At 40.8% G+C, this 25160-nt stretch overlaps 1 long non-coding RNA gene across 2 annotated transcripts; it reads right to left on the reverse strand.

The window, feature by feature from the left end:
* Positions 1-3363: 3363 nt before the first annotated feature.
* On the reverse strand, positions 3364-24455 carry LOC123372666. 2 transcript variants are annotated; one of them, XR_006580397.1, is made up of 3 exons: positions 24339-24455; positions 9603-9684; positions 3364-5056 (listed from the first exon to the last, which is right to left on the reverse strand). It is a non-coding gene; the product is annotated as an uncharacterized LOC123372666 (long non-coding RNA). The 2 variants fall into 2 exon arrangements; XR_006580396.1 differs by lacking the exon at positions 24339-24455 and adding an exon at positions 21631-21740.
* Positions 24456-25160: the final 705 nt, after the last annotated feature.

The following is a 25160-nucleotide window of genomic DNA, read 5'->3' on the forward strand; positions in this document are numbered from 1 at the left end:
GCCTGTGGGCGGGGCAGCACTCGGATCCCCCCCCAACACCCTAAGGCTAGGAGCTGGACATGCCGGCTGCTTCCTGATCCGGGAGCCTCATGCGCTGCGGTGCAGTGGCTAGCAGAGAGCCTGCCAGCCCCGTTGTGGTGCCACGAACCGGACAGTCAGTCGCCAGGATCCCTTTTTGACTGGGTGTTTCGGTCCAAAACCAGACACCTGGTCACCCTACCACTGAGGAGTTGGATGGGCCTTAGAAAATGTAGTAGAGCAGCACTTAGGTCAAACAATGGATTCTATGTATACACCCCATGTAGGAAAGCACAGGACCTACAATCAATCAGACAAAGTAACCCACTTTTAATAAGTCTGGGCTGGCTATTGGCTCCTCCAGAGCTTCCTGCTCTCTGGTTCCTCCAGGAAAGGATCAAGTAGCTCAGGTCATCCTGCTCAATGGTCCCTTTTTCACTCAGTAAGAGTGAGTTCCTCAGTCACGCACCTAGCAGCTCAGGCTAAACCAGGACTGTTGGCAGGGATGGGAAAGTACTTCCCAAATCAGACTGCAAAACATTCATGACAGTGATTACTCATAACAGACCTAGTATTTTAAAAAAGATTAGATATTTTTAGTGTGAACAATTTAATGTTTCTGTTAACTTAATTTTTGTATTGCCTGATATATATGGTTGTAAACTTAATACAATGATAATGTGTGCTTGCTTTTTGTAAATGCTTGCTTTTCTCGGGCTTTTGATAGCTCAAATTCTTTTCTCATCATACACAACAGAAGCTAATTATGTTGTATATTCTTTGACTATCTCTACCTAACAATGATTGTTGAACATAATCTCCCAGAGCAGCTAGTTACAGGAAAAGTTGCCATAATTCCATTAGCAGAGTAATACGAATGTTTATCGTAGGTTACATCCAATATATACATCCAGTCTATTATTAAATTGCATGGCTGAGTCTGTTTAGAGATACATATACGAGATGTGAGGCTGGCATACAGTGAGCTGTCAAGTAAGGGCTATCAAAATATTGATAAAATTATTTACTGTCTGTGAAGCAAAGCTACTTGTTTTCTCTGATCTATCGGCATTCCAGAGGAAGATACAGGCACTCATATTATAAACAGAAATGTCAAACCAACGTGTAGAATTTCCTTGATTCAAAGTGAATAACGGATACTCCTAGCCTTTTAAAGGTTTGCAACTCCTGCTATTCTCAACTTGATTAGAAAAGGGTTCTACTCTCAGGGGATCTGGGAAAACAATGTTTAGATTTTGTACATATGTTGCTTTAGATGCTGAATGGAAATTATTGGTTTTTTAGAAGGCTCTCCTCCTGCTGGGTACAAGATATATTTATTATTTATATTATGATGCAAGCCTGTGGCAGCACTGGAGCACTAGGGAAGGGGTTTCTGCCTCCATCTAACAGTCAACAAAAATAAGAGATACACTGAGTCGAGGCTTTATTTGCATATTTGTTATCCAACATCCTGTGAACATTTTGGTCCTTTTAGTTAAGATTGTGCATGTAGGGGTAATAAAAAGGTTAACAAACCTACACTTACTATGTCCTGATGAGACCTCAGCATAAGCAAAAACTCAGTTTTGCATAGCTGGAGAGTGGAGTTGGACAAGACAGGGAAGGAGAGGAAAGGGGCTTCTATGTTGTGGTGAAGAGTGAATCCCTGGGGGCAAGGACTCCGCTTGAGGGTCTTCTATGGCACTGAACCCCCTCCTCAATTTAATGACCAGCAGTGAATGAACTCTAGTAAGGACCTGGATCTGGCACTGTGATGAGAGCTGATGTAAAAGTGGTGGCAACGAATGACTCTCCAGCACCCCTAGAGCTATAATCATTATAGCTGGCCTAGGTGTGGGAGCCTTAGGACCTGGACTTGGCATCATGGCTAGAGAGATGACTTAGAGGCAACAATGCACAAGAAAAGATTCAAAGGTGATGGTGCAGAGACAGTAGCAAGGCCTATCTTGATGGAAGTCAGGCAACATTCCCTCCCACCACCACCGACCTGGGGCTGGAGATGGACCTGTCCTACTGCACTCATATTCTAGGACATCACTAGTCCTTTTAAATAAGCAACGAGTGGGTTGCAGAATAGGGGAAGGAGGGCAGTGGCATGTGATAGGGACATTTGTCCATCAGATGTTCACACTGGCAGGTAGAGAAATGGAGGCAAACAACTACTGCTAATAATCCTGTGTAGGTGGTGTCTTACTTATTATTCATATAAACATATGGTTGATTTATTATTGCTGTATATTCCCAAATTAAAGCTGTGTTCCTTTTCCCATTAATAAGGCTTTCCTTGTTTAATACACAGACAGTGCTTGCAAAAAATATTATTATTTAGCATTAGTGTAGAACCAAGGAGCCCTGTTAAGGACCAGGACCCCATTGTGCTAGGCACTGTACAAATAAAGAACAAAGACACAGTAGCTGCCCCAAAGAGCTTAGAATCTAAGTATAAAATAAGATACAACAGATGGACACAGAGGAACATGAGGAAACTGAGACAATATTGATCACCATGATAGGCAATGGCATCAGTGCACTAGCGGCCTAATTGTTGTCAGTTTTTTTGTAGACTTTACAGCAGAGAAAAATGTTAAGCAAGGTTTTGAAGGTGGATAAAAAAGTAGCTTTGCAGATGTTTACAGGGAGCTCCTCTGAAGCATGAAAGGCAGCATGGGAAAAAGCACTAACATGTTTGATTGAAAATTTAACAAGAGGGCAATGGAAGCCGGCATCCTGGGCCGATCAGATGTTGGAGTCAATATTTCAATAGTGAATGAGAGATAATAGATAGGGTGGGAGTAGGTTGTGAAGGGCAGCCAGGAAAGGTATTGCGTTTTCCCAGGTTTCAATAGTGCCTGTGCTGCTGTAGCTTCACTGCTATTGTTACTTGAGCTAACTAGATCAAAGTGAGCTTGGGTATGTCCACACATGCTTTGGTCACGCCTCTGATTGCAGTATAGACATACAAAATAATTTCTACAAGTGGGAAAGGGTATGCAGAATTATTATTATTTCCCTGTGTGACTCACATCTAGATCACCTCTAGTTTTATTACACTCAAACTGAGCTGCAGTTAAAAAATTGTTAAATCTAACTTTCAAGTCTGATCCTGTTGGTTGATAATATGTGAATAATCCGATCCATGTGACTAAACTATAATAATTAATACATAATTTAACAATTGCTACTGTTCACTTAGTGCTGCAAATAAGCTGTAAAATGTTACCTCCAAAATAAGATTATACACTAATAATACTACATATCAGAAGAATAACGTATAGTTGCTGTTACCAAATTACTTTTATTAAAATCAAGTACAGTCTCCATTTCTTAAGTACAGATAGGTAATAGAATGTGATGATATAAAGCAGGCAGCCCTCATAAAATATTTTAGTAAAGAAGCAGTCAAGCATAAATGACAATTTTCTCCAGTATTATTTGTGATCTGACAGGCTATCTACATCAAGAATACAATAAATGAGAATCGGAGCAAGAGTAATAACCCTACCTATAGACCATCAGTTGAATGCCCTTCATAATAATAAACTAGAAGAATGAAGTATAATAATTAAAAGTAAGATAATTAGACTGAAAAAAACCCTTGGCTTCTGCTGACTGATGATGTGTTTACTCCCAGAAAGAAACATTCATTACAATATTAATGGTAAAACCTATTAATTGTTACATTTTCCATTTTTTTGCTATGTGAATATTTTTAATTTACCATCTCATTAAGTAATTGATAGGAGCTCCTCAGGGAGGTGGCACACTGTCTAAATCTGTCTTTATTAGTCAAACATCATTTAAAATGACAAAAGTTCTGATACATGATCAACTTGCAGCAAACACACTACATTAAAATCAAGACCTTGCTAAAAATTCCCACTTGAAGCCTATTGTGTCTGGAGAGTTCTTTGTGAGAAACAACCAGTTGGCAACAAGAAAACTCACCAAAAACCCAGTATGGAGCTAAATGATACCAAGGTCCTAAACAGAAAACAGGCACTGAACTGTTATTTCAAAAGACTGTGATAAAAACATACAATGCAAGCAATTCACAGAGAATTGTACATGTTCCTCTGAATTCTTTGGACCTCAATCTCAGATCAGTGTACAGGAGTCAGACTTTAACACTGGAACTGGAGGCCCAAAGAAAATAATAGTTAGAACGTCCCAAGTGGCCAACACCTGTCTTAGATCTAAACATGGGACTAGGTTGTTAGGGTTGCAGCTCAGGGATAGTCTACCAAAGAGGCTATGATTGATCACCATACAAAGTACTACCATAGGCCTCCACTAAATATGCAAAAATCCACCCAGTATCGTATAGGAGAAATCATTAAGATCTTAGTTTAGATATTTTAAAACGTATTTTGAATGAAAGTTGAAAAATATCTTCTCCTTATGCCTTATGGTTGTTGTCATAAAGAAACAAGGCAGCCAGCAAAGCTTGTACATTTGTGCCCTTCTGAAGTCTGTTGATGCTTTATAAAAAATTAAGCCCTAAAACAGACCCATTAGAAGCTTGTTGTCTGTGTAATGCTGGGAGGCTTGCACCTCTAGGTCACCAGGTTTAAATCCAGTTAAGGTCAATAGTGACCAAAACCAGTTAGCATCTAAAGATTGATTAATGATCTGTCTGAAATGAACTGGTTGTTTCAGTCCACTACTTTTTGAAGAGGTGACCCAATCACAAAATCACCCAGCTGTGTAATGTTGAAATGTAAATACAAGTTGACAGAACAATCCGCTCCTGAGGAAACTCAAAATGGAGAACCACCAAAAAGCGAATCCAGAAGGGGGTTTTAAATATAATAAGGCCCTTTTCTACAAACAGATCCCAATTTCTACAAAATTGTTAGTTTGCATTCATGTGTTTGATTGTATTGCAGAAACTTACTATAACCTGTGAGTTGCTCGGGCTATTTTCTGCAAGCATCAATATTCACGAGTTGATTTCTGAGCTGAGAGTCTGTGACCTAAGTCATAAGGTATGTTTTATGCTCCGTGATCAGATGACCTAATTTAACAAACAGGAAAAAAGAGTGAATAAATTAGTGGGGTTTCAATTATTTCAGTAGAAAGATGGAAGAAGAAGCAGACTGAGGGAATTTTAGGAAACTGTAAATCTTTTCAGTTCCTATTTTCTAGAAGGTATTAGCTTTCGGCTATATATGAGAGCCACAGATTTAAACAGTCACATAGGGCAACTGCAGTTATGTTTGTGAGCAGCCATTTCCTTGTCTGGTTTGCTATTTTCACAGGGCACAAACATATCAGTGCATTCATGGGAATATGACCTTTGTCCTGAACCTTCATGTGAGAAACCTTACTTCAAGGTTGGATAGACCCAATTTGATTTAGAATTCAACTACACATTTGCAGAAAAATCATGTTAATTATTCACCCAGCTTCAAATCCAGAAGTGTTTGCCCAGGGCTAGATGATACATTGGAATGAGTGAATGGGAGGTCTGCTGATACAAAGCCCCACACAGCACCAAAAATGCAATGCTGCAGCTTCCTATTGAATTGAATGGCTGCAAATTCCAACTTCTGCTTTTGTTTCTCTTATCTTGTTATTTTTTCAAGAGCCTGTGTGGTTGGTGTCTGCTCTCTTCTTCCTAGTTAGACGGTGGTGAGAGGAAAACTGCATAATGGCTTAAAAAGTAAGATGGAAATGGGAAGCTGATTATCTGAAGCCAATATTGATCTCCTGCCCTCAACCATAAAAACTGGTCTCCAGAAATAAGCAAGGCAATTCAGACTAGAGCTCTAAAAGAGCCAGTGGTTGAGTATACACAGGATTCTTGGTAAGAGGTCATTTCTCATCTTAGGGACGGTGCTTAAAACTTTTTAAAAAGGAAAGAAGAACCTGACACAGCACAACAGGCCTGATTTTCAGATATGTTGAGTATCCACAATTCTCAGCATTCACGCACATTCCTGGGATCTCTGAAGACTGGATAGCTGCATTGTGGGATTGCATAAGAAAGACCAACAAGATGGGTGCAGCTGCTATGCCAATACTTGCAGTTTACACTGGGACTGCTATGGTGGAAATAGACAACATAGTGAAGATTCAATAGTTAGCATGGCAACCCTCAAGGTGATGTAAACAAATGCTCATGCAATATTTGGAGTAACTTTGTGGATAGACAGGTGCCCTACTACAGGCACCCTTGGGAAGTCCAAATAGTAGGCAACATGGAAAAATTCTGTGTGTCTAGATGAGCATTTTCTGCCACTGTACTGCTATTGCAATGGTGGGAGTACTCATTTCAACCAGCTGCTGATGTTTTTACCATCATGACATCTAGGCCTCCTCTGAGCAGGACTAGATGACATGCTAGTTTAAACAGCAGCAGCTGGTCAACACTAGCACTCCCACCAGCCAAACTGCACCACTACTACAGCCACTGTGGGAAATTTGCTGGAAAAATGCTTGTGTAGACAAAGCCTCAGTTACGATACAGGAATAATGTGCAGTGAGAAAAACTTCAATGCTCTCACTTGTGCAGTTTCTGTCCTGTTGAAAAACAGCACATTTAACATACTAAGGCAGCTCTCTGGAACATGGAATTTGTTTTCTTGCTTAAAAACATTCTCAACATCTCTACTCTATATTAGACAATTGAAGAAAATTATTTGAAATGTATTTAAGGAATTATTTTGGAAGAGACACACAAGTTAACATGCTTGCTAAGCATAAAGACATTTGATATTTTGGGTTTCATCTTCCCTGTCTTCAACTATAGAACATAAGTAGCTCAATGTGTACAAAACAGTATACATCCTCATCAATCTTCAAAAAGAGAAGAAATCTATTACTCATTCCTGACTAGACTTCTGTAGCCAGCTTGGCTCACAAACATTGATATTATTCTGGTCTAACAGTGCTTTAAAACATTGAGAACAACATTGCCATGTATAATGTCTGAACTGTATGAAAAATTCAAATTAGCATCTTTCCCACTGCAATAACAACATTCAAGAAGAGCTGTGGGATTAGCTTTAAGATTCCATTAACATAATTATTTTTGTTACTAACTTTGGGGTCTTTTAGTTGTCTTTGGATAAATTACAGGTTTCAGAGGGGTAGCCATTTTAGTCTGTATCAGCAAAAACAACGAGGAGTCTTTGTGGCACCTTAGAGACTAACAAATTTATTTGGGCATAAGCTTTCATGGTTTATAACCCACTTCATCAGATGCATGGAGTGAAAAATACAGTAAACAGGTATAAATATACAGCACATGAAAAGATGGGAGTTGCCTTACCAAGTGTGTGTGGGAGGGAAGGGGTCAGTGCTAACGAGGCCAATTCAGTTAGGGTAGATGTGACCCATTCCCCAACAGTTGACAAGAAGGGGTGAATATCAACACAGGGAAAATTACTTTTTATAGTGCTAACGAGGCCAATTCAATCATGGTGGATGTGGCCCATTCCCAACAGTTGACAAGAAGGTGTGAGTATCAACAGAGGGAAAATATTTTTTATAGTGACTCAGCCACCCCCAGTCTTTATTCAGGCCTAATTTGATGGTGTCAAGTTTGCAAATTAATTCCAGTTCTGCAGTTTCTCGTTGAAGTCTGTTTTTGAAGTTTTTTTGTTGAAGAATGGCCACTTTTAAGTCTGTTATTGAGTGTCCAGGGAGACTGAAGTGCTCTCCTACTGGTTTTTGAATTTTACAATTCTTGATGTCTGATTTGTGTCCATTTATTCTTTTGTGCAGAGACTGTCTGGTTTGACCAATGTACATGGTGGCATATATCATATTGGTAGATGTGTAGGTGTGGCTGATGTGGTTAGATTCTGTGGTGGTGTCCCTTGAATAGATATGTGGACAGAGTTGGCAACAGGGTTTGTTGCAGGGATTGGTTCCTAGGTTAGTGTTTCTGTTGTGTGGTGTGTAGTTGCCAGACCGATTTTTGCCCCAGATCCCTAAATCGCCCCCTCAAGGATTGCACTCACAACCCTGGGTTTAGCAGGCCAATGCTAAAAAAACACTGAGCTATCCCTCCCCCCCATCATAGGACCTAACCACATCAGCCACACCGTCAGGGGCTTGTTCATCTGCACATCTACCAATGTGATATATGCCATCATGTGCCAGCAATGCCCCTCTGCCATGTACATTGGAAGCTTGTACTACTGCTGTTCGTTTTTTATTTCTTTCTGGGATTAGAGAGAGGACTTCAAGCCATCATCTTTGACAATCATTGATTTTGCTAGTGAATCTAATCATCATATAATTTTATTGCCTTATTCTCAGAGGCAGAAAACTGAGAAAACAAATGAAAAAACAATTTAATCAGTTTTATTTGAACTGTTTGGAATATATCTGTACAACTGTACAATATTAAAATCAATGAGATTTAAAGAATGGCAAACACAAAAATGATAAAACTTGCACAAGTTTCTCTCTGTGACATATCTTACACGTGTTACTCATGAATTTAAAGAAATACCATAAAAATATGAGTTCAGGAGAAGGTAGCTAACAGTTTTAATAATTAGCTTTTAGTTCATTGATTAGATGACTTGTGTAGACCTATTTCCATTTTCTACACTTTAAAAGCATATTTAACATTACACTCATCCTTTTAAATCAAATTACTAGTTTTTATTAAAAAATATTTCAAGTCTTTCAAATACTAGATTTTTTAGCACTTTGTGATTTTATGCAACAATACATTCTAGATATCAGTGTATGCATACAAACAAATACACACAATTGCTGTACTCCTATACTATTTCAATTTTCCTTTAGGGACGTATTTCAAGAAAAAGTCTTTTCCTAACAGTCCTATCCACTGTAAGTCATTTTTAATCATTTACATTACTGGATTCTTTCGGCATTACCATCATGATCAGGTCTCCTTTGGACTGAGCACTGTATGAAGAGACAACCCTTTCCACAGAGCACTTAATCCTTCATTCCCGCAATATCCCCAATGTCAGTAAAATGCAATTATGCTGTTTGAATAAATTTGAGAGAGGGCATAGAAGAAAAGGGGGAAACAACTCTGTCAGAATTTCCAATTTAAGGTCCTGGTTCAACAAAGTACTTAAACACTTTGTTGATTAGGGATGGTTTGTTGAATCAAAGCCTAACTTTTGTCCACTGTTTCTTACATCTTTCACTATTGCCTTCCACATTAGTGTTTGTTCCTTCCACATTAGTCATTCCTTATATAATTTCAACTATTACTTCTGGCAGTGTTTTGATTCTCATGAAAAAAGTGTTAGCTGCACTTCAAGGAAACTGTTGTCTGTTAGTAAAGCAAAGAAATGCTTAAACGTGAATGTATTTCAGTGGCTATTGCACACAAGCACACCATTTATTCAGCCATCACTAGCATCAATATTCAATTAGTGCTCTGGGGAAAACAAATGTTTGTATTAGCTTCACCCTTAGTACAAACTGATTCTGGCAACAGATCAGAGGAACGTGTGACTCATGAGAAAAGTACTTAAATGACCTATTGTTAGAGAAGAAAATCTACACATGGATATCTTGTTCTCATAAAATTCAACTCTATGCATTAAGGTTAAGATACCTACCATGAGTCATCTGTTCATCAGGTGGTTATAATCAAAGTAAGCCTGGTAGAACAAATTCTTCTGCAGTGTCAACTCTGTCTCTCTAGAGGAACAGCACTATAATTATTATTTGCACATTCACAGCATCAATTTTACCCCTTATTAGCTAAGGATTGCAGATTAGAAAATTATTCTGAAAGTGTAATGATCCCTCAAGAATATTTCTAACTTCCTGCCAATCACTCCTCAACATGGTGAGAGAGAACAAATTCCCTAGAGTTTCAGATACTAGAGTTAGTTTCCAGGGCGCTGGGCAAACTCCAGCTCACATGATTACACTGTGCTTACTCACATTCCCTCTCCAGTTTAAAATGGATATGTTATTCTTCACTCTACCTCCTAAAAATAAATTGTTCAGCAGTTCAACAGCTGTCCTATTTCTATCATGAAAAGTGGCTGAATTTCATCTGCGGACAAATAGGTTCTGTAAAACAACTTGGGATCCTCAATAATAATTACAGATAAAAAAAACAAACACAGGATGGACCCTGCTCAATTAATGAACAGCTAGTAAATATTTGGGTTTATCCTCATTTTTCAGTGTGTGGCCTAAGGCCTTGTTTACCACACATTATTTACAACCCTGCTATGAGGACTGAATTATTAATTTTCCCATGGGCTTTTCTAGGCGCTCACCACTATGGTACTTGATTGCTTCACAAACATTAATTAATTCATCTTCACAAAGCCCCCGAGGTGAGAGGTTAGGGAAATGTTGAACTGAGGCATGGAGAAATTAAGGCAAAAAGTTTCCACTAATTTTGGGTGCCCAATTTGAGAGGCCTAGCACCTGAGTTTTCAGAATACTTAGCATTAATAGCACTTTATATATTCAAGCACAGCTCCCATTGACTTCAGCTGCAGTTGTGAGTACTCAGCGCTTCTACAAATCCAGGGTCTCAAGTTGGGCACCCACAAAATGAGGAACACATAATTAGTGTCCACCTGTGAAAGGTATGGTTCAAGTGATTTGCTTGTCATTACACAGGACCTCTATGAAACATGGATAGAATCCAAGTCTCTAGTGCACCATTCAGTTGCAGTAACCATGAGACCATCCTTCTCCTTTGGTCTATTTGCTACAAACCATCCAACTTCTGCAACAGATGGGAAAGGGGTCCTACAGGCAATAGCCTTCTTTATTACACAATCCTGGACAGATTCAGCCTGTGCACTGAACAAAGCAGGCGTCCCGTGGAAAAACATTATGTGATCATGTAACTGAAGACTATATCACAATGTATACACACAAGTGAGCCACATTAATGTTTCACAGGCAACCTTAGTTCTGGCTTTTCTTAACTTCTGAGTGCTTAATTTTGCCACCTTAATAATGTTCTTTTAACATAGTGTATAATATCATTTTTAATAAAGCAAATTGTAAAAACAGAAATTCCATCATGTGGCATCATAATGATAGCCATGTGGGTCACCAGCAGGGTTGGAACCTTTCGATCCACTGCACAGACCTCTGCCACTTGAGCTAATAGACTAACTAATAGCAATACTGGGTGTCATCCTCTATGTGGACCAAGCACTAGAGGGGATCTGATACACACACTTTGCCAGTCACAGATATTTGCTGACAGCAGAGGAACGATGAGACTCAGGAATCTTGGGTTCCATTTCAGGCTTTGGAGGGGAATGTGCTCAGTTGGGACAGATGCTTCTACCCAATTTCCCCAAGCTTCACCCCTTTTTTGCCCCATCCCCTCCACCATGCCAAATTTATGCATCTTCCTTACACCTCACTCCTTGTTCCAATCCCATTCTCCTTGCCTACCCATCCCAGTCTCCACTCTTTAGGCATCACATGCCAGTCCTAGTCTCTGTGCCCAGGTAGGCCTAGTCTCCCCCACTGGGATCACTCTGACTCCCAGTCTTTCTCCCTCCCACACCCAGTTCCAGTTCCCCTTTCTGTCTCCTCATCCAATCTCTCTCTTCCCCTCAGCAGTTGGCTTCCCAATTCTCCTTCCCTGGATTCTTCATGTCAGCCTTCTCTCCCCCACCTCCTTTGCTCCTGGTCCCAGTCTCTTTGACCAGCCAGTCCCAGTTCTCTCCCAGCACCCCAGGTCCTTGTCACATCTGTCTCTTCCTCTCTGCCCTCTTTCCCCACCCCCACTAGTTTGTAGTCCCAATCTCTTTATCCAGCTAGTTCCAGTCCCCCTAACTCCCAGCTCTTTGCAGGGAGTGTTCATGACAGAATGTGCACACAGTGTGTGTTTAGAATGTACAGTAATACAATAGTTTTGTTCATCTCTTTTTTGTCCCCTCACTTCTGCTTTTGCAGGTATGCCTCTTCTCTCCTGCTCAGTTTGCTGTCACTGCACATTATGTGTGCTACGCTGGTTACTGAGTGTCAGAGTAGCTTTTTACATATACTGTTAAGGAAAATGTGACTCAGAATAATTCTTTTTTAAAATTAAAAATACAAGGTAATAACTACTCTGCTCAAAGTGAGCAAGAAAGAAACCCTGAGCTAGTTCCTATCCTTAACAGATTGTTTCTTACAGATTATTTTTGTGTTGTGTTACTACTTCATTATAATGCGTATTGCTGTTTGTTGTTATTTAAACTCTGAATAATTACTTCCATAGTTGGATTGGATGACTATGAGGGCCAAGAAAATTATGGCCTACCTCCCATACTAATCTATAACACGTCCCAGACCCTCTCAATATAGTATGGATAAATACTCTCAGAAGGCTCTATACTATTCCCATTAACTGAAGTAAGAGCAGGATCAGGCCGAGACGGGCTTGCCCAATGAAACACAGTGAATCAGCAGCAGAGCTGAGTTCCTGACTCCTAGCACCATACTCAATTTATTTGCTGAAGTGGGATCTCTTTTTTTATTGCAGGTTATTTGAATAGTTAAAACAACCAATGTTCCAAGGGGGCCCCCTCTTTGCCTCAGGCATTTTCCATTGTCTCGGGGAATGAGGTGTGTATTCTGTTGTTGATGTTTTTGCATATTTGTCAGCCACTGATTTCCAACAAAAATAAACAAGCCATTTGATTTTCTGAGCTGAATATTGAGTTACAACATCACTAACTCTTTTCCTCAAAACTTCATATTTTCTTCTCCTCACCACACTGCAGCACTAACACAACCAAAGGAGCCGACTTTCTAATTTCGCCAGGGTCTCGGCCCCAGGTCCCATCTCCATTCTACCCCTCATGTTGTCCGTTTGCTCCCCCATTAGCCTCAGCATCGCCTCCTGCCTCTGCTCATCGTGCTCACTTAATGCTTTCCTGGCCTCTGCCACTGAATGCCTCCATGCATTAAACTGTGCCCTGCCAGTGCAGGAGGACTGCGTGAGCTCGGAAAACATGTCACCGTGAGTGCGGGTTTTTTTGCCTTCTAATCTGCAATAACCTCAGGGCCAGAGATGATAGGGGGAGCACAGAAACATTTGCACCTGCGGGGGATAAAAAGGGAGAGTAAAATTTAAGATGATACATTTCTGAGAACAAAAGAGAGACTCTTTCACAGTGAAGCAAGCAATTCACAGCAGACAACATATGTGCTTTAGGTACGAGGTTGCATTTTGCCTTTTATATTGAGCGCCTGTCGGTATGGTGACACATCACACATGGCTGGGCAACAGAATTTGGTTTCCAAGCAGCCATGGTAAGCCAAAGGGTACCCGGGGTTGGCTTCTTTCACCTTCATAACATGTGGGAATGGTTTCAAAATGCAGCGCCCTCCTTTCCCATGGCAAACAATGTGGGTTAGGTTTCACATTTAAAAGGAGGGGCTGCGGTTTTCAGGTGGATATGCAGCACACACCTCCCCCCATGCCACTGCTTGGCTATTCTCTGGGATGATCCCTTCATCCCTCTCCCCACCGTGTGGCTAGTCTCTGGGATGATCCCTTTTAGCCCAGCATGAACGGGGTCCTTTTAATATTCCTTTACAAAAATTCCCCTATTTCAACCAGGTGACCATGAATAATATCACTCTCCTGAGGCTAACACAGAAAGATATATACCGAATGTTGCCCCAGGAACATTCGCTGCCATGCGTTGTGCCGCAATGATTCCAGACTACTTGCTACTTGCTTGGTGTGGTAAAGTGTCCTACCGTGGAGGACGAAATAAGGCAGCCCTCCCCAGAAACCTTCTGCAAAGGCTTTCAGAGTACCTCCAGGAGAGCTTCATGGAGATGTCCCTAGAGGATTCCCGCTCCATCCCCAGACACATTAACAGACTTCCAGTTGCTGTATTGGCCGCAAATGCATCCCAATTCTTCAGGGCAAATCAAACATTAAACACTATTGCTTTTTAACCCTGTACTGTAGTTACAAATGTGCACTCACCAGAGGTGCCTTCTCTGGCTTCAGGCTCATGGGAATGGATTCACCGCTTGCCTGTTGCGCATTCTCCTCCTCTTCCTCATCCACAAAATCCTCCTCCCTGTTGCGTGAGACTCCCCCCTTGCAGGTGTCCATGGACAGTGGTGGGGTAGTGGTAGGGTCCCCCCTAGAATGCCATGCAGATGATCATGCGGCATGTATGGGCTCTGACCTGGAGCAACCATTTGCCTCCTTTGTCTTTTGGTAGGCTTGCCTGAGCTCCTTAACTTTCATGTGGCACTGCTGTGTGTCCTTGTTGTAGCCTCTGTTCACCATGTGCGATTTTAGCATATATATTAGCATTTCTTCTTTTGATCGGAGTTCAGTGTGCACAGATTCTTCTCCCCACACAGCAGTCAGATCCAGTGTCTCCCTTTCGGTCCATGCTGGAGCTCGTTTGCGATTCTCGGGGGGGGGGGCTGCATGGTCACCTGTGCTGCTGAGCGCACCACACTGACCAAACAGGAAATGAAATTCAACATTTCCCCAGGCTTTTCCTGTGTACCTGGCTAGTGCATCGGAGTTGAAAGTGCTGTCCAGAGCAGTCACATTGGAGCACTCTGGGATAGCTCCCAGAGGCCAATACAATCGAATTGCGTCTGCACTACCCCAAATTTGACCCAGCAAGATGGATTTTAGCGCTACTCCCCTTGCCGGGGAGGAGTACAGAAGTCAATTTTAAGAGCCCTTTAGGTCGACGGAACGGGGTTGGTCGTGTAGACACATTCATTTTAAAATCAACCTAATCCAGCTAAATTCGACCTAACCCCATAGTGTAGACCAGGGCTATGGTGCCACAAGGACTTCTCGTTGTTTTTGATGACACAGACTAAGGCCAGGTCTACACTGGGGGAGGGAGGATGCGAGCTAAGTCGGTCTAAGTTATGCAACTTCAACTACGAAAACAGCATAGATGAAGTCAACGTACTTAGAGCTACTTACCACGGTGTCTTCACTGTGGTAGGTTGACTGTTGCTGCTGCCCCGTCGACTCCAGTACTCCACCAGAGCGAGAAGCATAGGTGGAGTCGACGGGAAAGTGCTCTGCAGTCAATTTATCACGTCTTCACTAGACATGATAAATCGACCTCTGCTGGATCAATTGCTCCAGGGTTAAGTGTAGACATGTCCTAACACGGCTACCACTCTGAAATCTCTTTGCAGCTGTTTTTCTGTGGCTTCTCTTGCTGGCTTCCCTGTTCTTCCTGCACAGCTCTCTTCTTCTCCAATGAAGCCTCTGCACTCAGACACTGTTTGAGAACTACTGCACTAGTCTGAATGGAAAATGCTCTAAATCTAATTTCTTTTAAGGGGTTAAAACAACAAAAGTAACAGAATTCATGGTGACTGTAAGTTACTACACCATCTGCTAGTTGTTCTGTGACCTATGTGAAATCAATCTGGAATTCACAGTTTAGGCCTTACTGGAACAGTGTCCATATCACAGAAGCCACCACCACACTGGCATTGCCTGTTAGACTCTGCAAAGACACACACAATTGAGTAAGATGGGGAACAAACAAACTTCTTATTCAAAAGGGTTGAGGTTCATTACAAAGGCAGAGTGAGGGAAACAGTTACTCTGGTTGTTACCTATGCTGTAAACATTGCATGGATTTCATTCTCCAGGACTCAAAATGCAGCACATTTCCTGAGCACTAAAATTCACAACAACAAAACCTTAGATCACTATATAATCCTTTTCTAATTTACAGGGATGTAATGAGGCTTCATTAATTTGTTTGCAAAGAACAAGCAGATCCTCAGATGAAAGAAGCCACAGAAGTGCCTAAAAGGGGAGCAAATCTGCTACCTTCATTTTATAGAGTAAAGTGCTATTTGAGGTAAGGATGACAGAATTAATAGAAGAGAAAAAAATAGCAACCTGGTCCCTGTTACTGATCAGCTTTCATCACGAAGCATGAGCGAAAATAAAATCTATCTTAGTATGTACAACTACCCAGGTTATATCTGGACTTAAAATTAGCCATTCATTTAAAATCCAAATAAATTATTTAAATCTCTGCTTGAGGCAGTGAATTTAACAGGCTGAATGCACATTGTGGGGAATACTGTAAACACACTGTGAAAAATCTTTTATGGAAACTCCCATTTATCCAAATAAATTTCAGGCTGCCTAGTCCAGTCAGATGAACATGATTCTGCTGCATTTTCATTGCCTTTTACATTTATCTATTATTTATTTCATTGTGATGAAGACAAACCTAAGGACACTTAATTAACAGGGATGGATAAGATAGTTCAAATAATTAAGAGTCAGCACAAAACTTCACCCATACAGGAAACTGAACACTGACATTTCAAAACGGTTTGATTGACTTTTTTTTTTTTTAATTGGCCCTTTACACATTCTGTCTCTGTACCTACAGTAATCCAGCTGGGCCAGAAACAGAAGCAAGAGATTATTGGACTGTCTTTTGTTCTGCATTGCACAGCAGCTAACACAATGTGGTCCTGGGTCCCTGACTCACGCTCTCAGGAACTACGGTAATACAAATAGTACACAGTAATATTGTCATGGTGCTGTCAAACCCAATGAAACCTGGGAATTATGGATATCTTGCCAGAGAGCCACATTCTCACACACTTTTCTTTCTGCCCTGAAACGTCAACTCTGCCATACAGGGGAGTGACTTTGTAGCTAGTGGAAGGGGTGCTCTTCTCTTTGGTTCTCTACTCCCTTCTTTGGCCATGTGCTTATAACAATGAGGCTGATCAAAAAGGAAGGAATGGGTCTGACAGCATGGGAAAAACAAAAGCAGCACTCCCATGCTCTTTACAGGCTCAGGGAAGTTACAGAGTCCAAACTGCAGTGCACACGCACCAACATTTCAAAAAAATATTCCTGGAATAATTCTGAGAAGACATCAGAGCAGTGAAGTGGGGGGCTTTGGAATTTCACCTAACCATTAGGGTCCCTCTTGTGTGCTTCCTGATCAACTCCTATGCTGCTTAACAAGTTTCCCAGTCTCCTACAAATCACTCACCCATCCCCCTAATCAAGTTCTCTCTCCGCTTTCCAAAATCAGTTACTTATTAGGTATAGTAACCGACCTCTTATATCAATTAGGGCTGTGCCCTGCAACTAAATCCCCTCTGACCTCTCCAGACCCTGCCATAGCTGCCTCTCCACTGCCTGCACAATAATGCCATCCAGCTTCAGTAGGCACAAAACTTTAAAAACAAAATATACCTACCCATCCCTCAATGTTTGTGCATTTCTCTCTCTCTAGTGCATGTTCATGCACATATTCTGGATCACTGACTGGGACAGAAGGTTGCTGGAGCCAGTCATAAAAACCTGGAAACTGTAACAGTCTTTAGGAGAAGTTAGAAGGCAATCCCTATTGTAGTCAGGCTTTCCATTAAATATCAAGGCAGGCGCTATACTTCATTAAATTTCATCATTTCAATTGATCAAAGATGCCATAGCAATAGGTGCCGCATAAAAGTAAGTATTCTCTCTCCTATCTTATGTTCCAACTTTTTTTCATAAATAACAAGAGTAAAAGTGAGCAAACTCCAGATCTCCAAACCACCCACAGTTATCTTTTCAACTCAACTACACTCTGTTGCTGCTAGTGCTCAGCATGCACAGAGAAGCAAAGACAAAATTACTAGAAGGGAGAGGTGCATGTTGGCAGCAATAAAACAGTCTTCAACATCTAGCACAAACATCTTTCAGCTGAATGGGCTGGCCTGCTTTGAAGTCATCTCTATGTACACCTATACCCATATGTGAAATTGGCCATCTAAGTGGACTTGAATATCACTGTTTGCCAGGCTAAAAGAACCAAATTAATTTATAGATAGCACAGGCTCAATTTAACTGTTTATATTGTTGATTTTACAGAAACACTTTACATATATAGTTTACCTCTGCTTTATAAACCTGAAGAAACCAATTATATTAAAAAAGGATAATACTATGACAGACATTGCAACACCATGCAATATCTTTGGGGACCATATTGTATTAAGTTTATGTATCACTGTGGGCCAAGGACTGTAACCAACTTCAAGGAGGGAGGGTTATCATTGCTTCTCCAGGAATCAAAAATAAGGTGAGGGTGATTAAGGTATCACCCTCTGGGGAGGCTTACAGATCCTGATTCAAACTGGGTTTTTCCAGAGACTAATAAAGAACTTTTGGTATTAAAAAGCCTGGGTTTAAGGCTCAGGGCCTTCTTTTTGATCCAGTGAACAGACTGAACTTTCCGTCCCAAGGGAGGCTCCCACCCTTGTGGAACGGTTGAAAAGACTTTAGTTGACAAGGTCTTCATAAGACTGATGGGTGACTTAGTATGTTTAATGCACATCTAAATCTGTTGATTGTTTTTATTATGTTTTCTTTGTAGAAAGAAACATGCTTTTACTTTAAGAATAAATATACTTGCTTTTGAAAAAAAACTGTGTGGTTACTTCAACTGCAGGCAATACACTGTTCATAGACTTTGGGGAGAGAGAGCGAGAGAGAGAGCAAGCAATGCACAGGAGCTGTCCATTGGGCAGACTGGCTTGCTGGGGACAGACATATAAGGCAGAAAGCTCTGCAGCCTTAACCCACCCCAGTAAGATTCATCACCAGAGACAGGAGATGTTAGGAGATCAGAGACTTGACTGAACACTCCTGGAATAAACCATGGAGGGTGGGGGAAAAAATACAGGTTCAGTTACTGTGGACTGCTCTACATTAGAAATGAAAGTTTACCTACATTGCTCAGGGGTGTGAAAAATCCACACTGCTGAGTGGCATGATTAAGTCAACCTAGCTCCCCAGTGTAGATAGTGGTAGGTTGGAAGAATTCTTCCATCAACCTAGCTACCGCCTCTTTGGGAGGTGGATTACCTACCCTGATGAGAACCCCTCCAATCAGAAGAGCTACAGTGGTGCAACTATGCCAGTGTAGTGTTTTAAGTGTAGCCATACCCAAATAAACAGTGAGAGAAACATCCTTACCCTTCCCAATTCTGGGGTTCCCTGTGCCTCTACTGTATTAACAAATGAACCAGACTCCCTATGATTCTTTGTGTTCCCGTAACTCTTTGTATATAAAACCCCATGATCCTTTGGTTCATCCACAAAGTGTTTTGTAACTATAATTCTAGTGCTTTGTATCTATGATTCCAGGGACTCTGTATTTAAGTTGAATTTTAGTGTGTGACCAACTGATGGAATGTGTATAATATTTTTACCCTGACCCTACTGACTCATGGGGAATGTGTCCAGGAAGGGACCACTAATGATTGAGGAGGGATATTTGTTATGTCTTCAGTGATCGATGAGATGACCTACTGAGAAATGTTTTTAGCTCATTACCAATGCCACAGGCATTTTCTATAATAAGAACTTAGTCACAGATAGCTTTAGCTTATTGATTAGGTAAGAGGAGATACCATAAGGGGAATGCTATATGTAGATCAGTAATGGAAAGCACTTCTTCTTTGTCCCAAGTACAACATGTACGGAGGGTAGTTTCTGGGAGTGAGTTGGGGTGAATCAAGCTGCAAAGTCACTTTTCCAGTCTTCAGATTGGTTTGGTATTGATAACCTTTCTGTATTGTGCTGTATTAATCTTGACTAAATCTTTGATTAATAAATTCCAATTGAGCCTGATTATTTGAAGTTTTATTAATAAATCAAAATTGAACCTAACAACTGTGCATATGTCTGGGTTAGTATGGAGCAGAGGCAATCTGTATTTCAAGACTTGTACAGAGCTCAGCAAAATCTCATTACTTAAAAATAAATTTCCTCTAGTCTAGAAAATAAAAAGCGTTATATAACGCACATGTCCTCAGCAGATTCATTTGCAAAAATCACAGCTAAATTCCTGCTGTAAAGGAAGCAAAATATTTGCATCTGTGGAAACTCAAGAGCCTTACATAAAAGCAAAATAAGGCAGATACCTCTGATTTAATTGAAGTATAAACTATAATGTTAAACAAACTAACATTACAGAATCTCTTGTAGGTTCAGTGCATAATTATATTCATACAGGGAGATTGCCAAATTGAGGTCCGGTAACCTGTTGACAACAACTGTGTTTGTTGATATCACGTAACAGCAGCACCACGGGAAGCTTGTCATTTTGGCCTAAATTAAATCAAACAAGGCAATTAGCCAAGAGAGAATAGTGTGGATAAGACAATGAAAAACAAAAGGAGAGAGGGACAGAGCATTCAAAGGCATAAAAAGTGACGCAGAAAATGGTTGCAACTTGGATTTCTTTTTCATACATAAAGTGTCTGAGGGAAATAAGTTATGTTAAAATAGATGTTTTCATATTAGTTTCTAAGGGCATGGCTACATTAGAGAGAAATGTAACTGCTCTAAGTCAATGGAAGAGTGCTCTCCTGTCAGCTTAACTACTGCAGCATCTGTGAACAGCAGAAGCTATGTCGGCGGGAGAAGCTCTCCCATTGACATAGCGTTGTTCACACCGGCACGTATGTTGGCATAACTTATGTCGCTCAGGGGGATGATTTATTCACCCCCCTCCCCGAACAACATAAGTTATGCTGACATAAGCTGTTGTGTAGACATAGCCTTACTTTTTGTGAGGAACAGAAGATGCGTTTTGAATTAAACGCTAACCTCTTTCATTTCCGTACACCCTTGAAAAATGATGTTTACTATGGTAAATGACTAGGAGGCTGAAAGTCCTTTGAAACAGAGATCTTTTATGAAGGTTATTGTTGTGAACCATACATAATTAAGGCAGAGAGTCTTACAGTCTAGAAAACATAAAAGCTATTTTTACAAGAAGGAGAGCGATTGTAGAACAGACAGCAAAGGATCTACTTCTATTTTATGGTTAATAAATATTCTCTCCAACAGATTAATTCACAGTTGAAAGAAACAAATATTAGTTCTGAAAACAACTTAAAACTAATCAGCCCCCTAAACTGTCTGACCATGCTAACTGCTTTAAGGGGATATCTTTGAAAAATCCATCCCCATTAAGGAGATAAGGGGTTTCATTGAGGGTAAACCCCCAATTATATTTTAAAATTAAATATTTAATTAGTAGTGAATATTTTTATTCATCTGTTCAAAAAGGTGACATCTTACAATGCAGTGAATACAAAACAAAAAAAAGCAGGAATGTGATATTCTATATGGACACAATATAAAAAAAAGGTTGTATTGTGCTGTACATATTTCAGGAAGAACTTTTAAAAGGCCTCATTAAGCAATGCAAAATTTAATATATTATATCAATAGAAGAAACAATGCATCTGAGACACCTGACTACTAATTAAGCCAATCAGAAGATAGAATGTATGTAGTTATATATAAGTGGGATTGCCAAAAGCATTCAATCCTGACTTTAGTGGGAGCAGTTATACCAAAGCTGAGCACTTTTTAAAATCCAACCTATAATATTTTAAACTACTAAAGAGAACACATTAAGAAGTGAGACAGCAAAGATGCAAATCAACTGTATAGCATATTTACATCTTTTTCCCCAAACATTTTCATAATGAAAGATGGGAGATCTACATTTAATAACAGCACTGAGTTCTGCATGGGTTTGGTTCTGTTTAATTTTTCTTTAAATCAGTGACATGTAGTTATATTAACAGCTACTCACAGGGATTACTCACCATAAATGCAAAGATGCAAGGACACGTGGATTTCAATGTAGTTGAAAAGATTTTCCTTTTGTTTTTTGGTGTATTGAAATTATTACTAATTGCTTTGTGTGTGCATTAATCTTTTAGCACAAATCAACAAAAAAAGGAATACCAAGAGTATCATGCAGGTCCTTTATATTTGAAAGGCATCCCATTTTTCTAATTAGGATACAAACCTGAGAGGAAAAATCACACCATCTATTCTTATATTTAATTTAAAACAAAATTGAAAGTGATCCATATTTATGACAAACTATTGTTTGCAAATCCCTTTGAAGATTTAAGGCACTATACAAGTTATTTAAATACCAAAAGCGTGGAAACAACCTTACAACTGTGCACTGGGGTCAGCCAACTAGTTGTTGAGACCAGGCATGAGAGAGTCATTGTACTGGTGCAAATGCCTACTGTAAGTAAGCAGAGCCAAAATAAGCATGATTTGTAATGATGCAGCTTACTCCAACTTCAAGCAACCACCTGCATTATGTGCATATGATACATCCGGAGATAGAGCTCCAGATAGGAGATGGTATTTGTAGGAGCAGTTTTGCCTGTTTGGCCTAGAAAGGCATACTGACTTGGGCTAAGTGATCCAGATGTACGACTGACCTATCCTCATTCATATTTAACACTTCACTATTCTTTGCATCACCTGCATATTTTATCAGCAGTGATTTTCTGTTTACTTCCAGAGCACTGATAAAAATGTTGAATAGCATGGGGCCATGCCTTAATCCCCACAGAACACCACAAGAAACACTGCCATTCAATAATGACTGCCCATTGGCAACTACTTTGTGAGATCTGTCAGCCAAGTCTTAATCCATTTAACATGTACTTTACTGAAATTGTACTATTATTTGTATCATCATAGCAGATTGTATGAAGTATGGTACATTATGGTAGATCAATCTCAAAGAATGAAATCTGGCTTGTTTGACAAGACTTATTTTCCATAAAACCATGTTTAACTGGCATTAATTATCCTTTAATTCTTTATCAGTTGAATCCCATATCTGCTTTTGCATATTTTACCTAGGACTGGTGTCAGGCTAATCGGGTCAGATGTCCCAATTGCCGTTCACATTGCTTTTTGTGAATACTGGCACAATTCTTCCAGTGTACTAGCATTTCCTCAGTATTCCAATACTTTTGTCTTAGAAAAGCAACACATGTAATTTTTAGAAACTCTAATGATGTCATATTGCTGGCTGCTTGAGATCTCCTGCAAAGATCTCCCAAACTGAAATCTCCCATAATACCCCAATTTTTCTTTCCACACATTACAGACAGTGCTTAAGGAGTAACTCATCCTGTTCTTTGGTTTAATTTGATGGTCTGGAACAGAACCCCACCAGCACCTATTCCTGGGCTTTCCCAGTTAGCACATTGATCCATATGCACTCAAGATCCTGTGGTTTTGAGTTATTAATAACTATGTAACAGGTAATAGTGTCTTTAATGTAGAGTATGACACCCTTACCCACTGCATAGATACATCTTTTACTCACTCTATCCTTTCTAAATAGGTTATAACTAGCAATTTTAAAATTCCAATCATGTGAATATTCCCACCAGGTTTTCAGTAATGCCTGTTATAAAATGTCTCATGATCAATAAGAATCGCCAACTCTTTCTTATTACCTAGCATTGGTATATAAGCATTTGAAACATTTCTTCTCTTCACATTCTTGGTCACATCACATCAATTTGTTTGTGACACACTGAGTTTGAGTTTGTACTGCATTTGGCTTCTAAGCACCCTCCCCTTGCGTTGTTAGTTTAACCCCATCCTGCTTGCTCCAGCTGGTTTCTGGTGGAGATTAGTTCCCACCACCACTTGTGAGATGGAGGCTACCTTGTTTATATAGCATCCTCCCCCACTGGAATGTGATCCAATGTCCCACAAAACCAAAACCTTCAGCTTCACATCAGTCAAACGTTTATGTCCACTATTTTCTGTCTTCTCCTTTCTCTCTACTTCCAGGAGCCACAGAGTGGGGCAAGCCCCTGACCCCACTCCCTGGCTGAGGTGCTGGAGCAGGGCAAGCCCTAGACCCCGCTCCTCAGCGGGAGCTCGAGGGCTGGATGTGGCCCCCGAGCTGTAGTTTGCCCATACCTGTACTAAGGGGTCTGTGCTGTGGATCTAGAGGCCCTATGTGCCAACCCATGCAGGGTTTTCATAGCTTTACATACCCGATTTCCCCAGCTCAGAAACAAGAGACCCATAAGATACCGATTCTATGATTTCTTAATTTTCATCATCACGATATCGTTGCCCCTTTGGCCCAAGTAGCTACCGAGGTAGCTAGCTTCAAAGCACAATCTCCATCCAGAGCCGCAACTTTTAGCGCTGTCTATACATCTATTTATAGAGCATTAACACAAGCCATGATAGCCCGTCTGCTGACTCAGGCTGGGAGGGTTGCTCCAAAAAGCTGTATACACAAACCCTAAGTATTAATAAGTACATGTCATATATAACTTCTTCTGAGGATGGAAGGCTAGGAAAGTTAACCAAGATATAAGAATGTGTAAGATAGACAGATCTGTCCTACTCTTTCTCTCTAGTCCTCCTGCGGTGTGCTTTTCCATTTACAGTCCTAAGCCACTGCACCCCTTCTCTTCCCCACCACCTTTATAAATGTTACATTTTATATTCACTTGTGTTTACTCACCAGTGTTGAATTTATACTCTATAAATATCACCTCTGGCTTGGGTCCATAGCCCATAAAAATTGACACATTCTAGATGAAAACACAATCTTTCAGTGGTTTTCCATCTTTGGAATCACTACATGGCACAAACTGGTGGTGGTGTTATTTATACTTGATCAGTGACTTGACTGGGGCCTTTGAAAGCTATTGCAATGTAAATGATGTCCTTCCTGACCCAGAGCCACTGTGCTTGGCACTGTACACAGCACAATAAAATACAGACTCTGCCCTCAGGAACATCTTAATATCTATAGCCTGGATGCTGCAACCATGCAGAATTGGGGCCCACGGCTATAGCTGTCAAACATCCCCAAGGACGTTGTTCCCACTCCTGTGCAGCACCCTCTACTCCCCCCAACGCCTTGTCTCCCTACAGGGGAGACCCTGAGCCGCCGATAGGGCCTTTCCCCCTTATTCTCCTACAAAAGCTGCATCCTCCCCCTGTTCAAATTCTCCCACAAGAGCCTGAACGCCTCTGCCCCCCATCTGGGCTTTGCAGCCGCCTCCCACACTGGGGCATCCCTCCCATCCCCCTCTCAACACAGCTAGGGGCAGCCCTTCCCTTCCCCCACACGCGCCTTGGTCGCGCGGGCCCATGTTCCAGCTCCCCTAACCTCACCCCACGGCTCGCCCCGCCCCAAGCTGCCTCCCGTTCAACCCTCAGCAACACAATTACAGTACCCGCCAGAGAACGATGCTCACGGCACTGCGCATGCGCCAGCGCCGAACGCGGCCAACACAAAACAGTTCACGCTCACCCCCGCTCTGGACGCATGCGCTCA

This window comes from Mauremys mutica, chromosome 6 (genome assembly GCF_020497125.1).
Source record: "Mauremys mutica isolate MM-2020 ecotype Southern chromosome 6, ASM2049712v1, whole genome shotgun sequence".
NCBI lineage: Eukaryota > Metazoa > Chordata > Testudines > Geoemydidae > Mauremys > Mauremys mutica.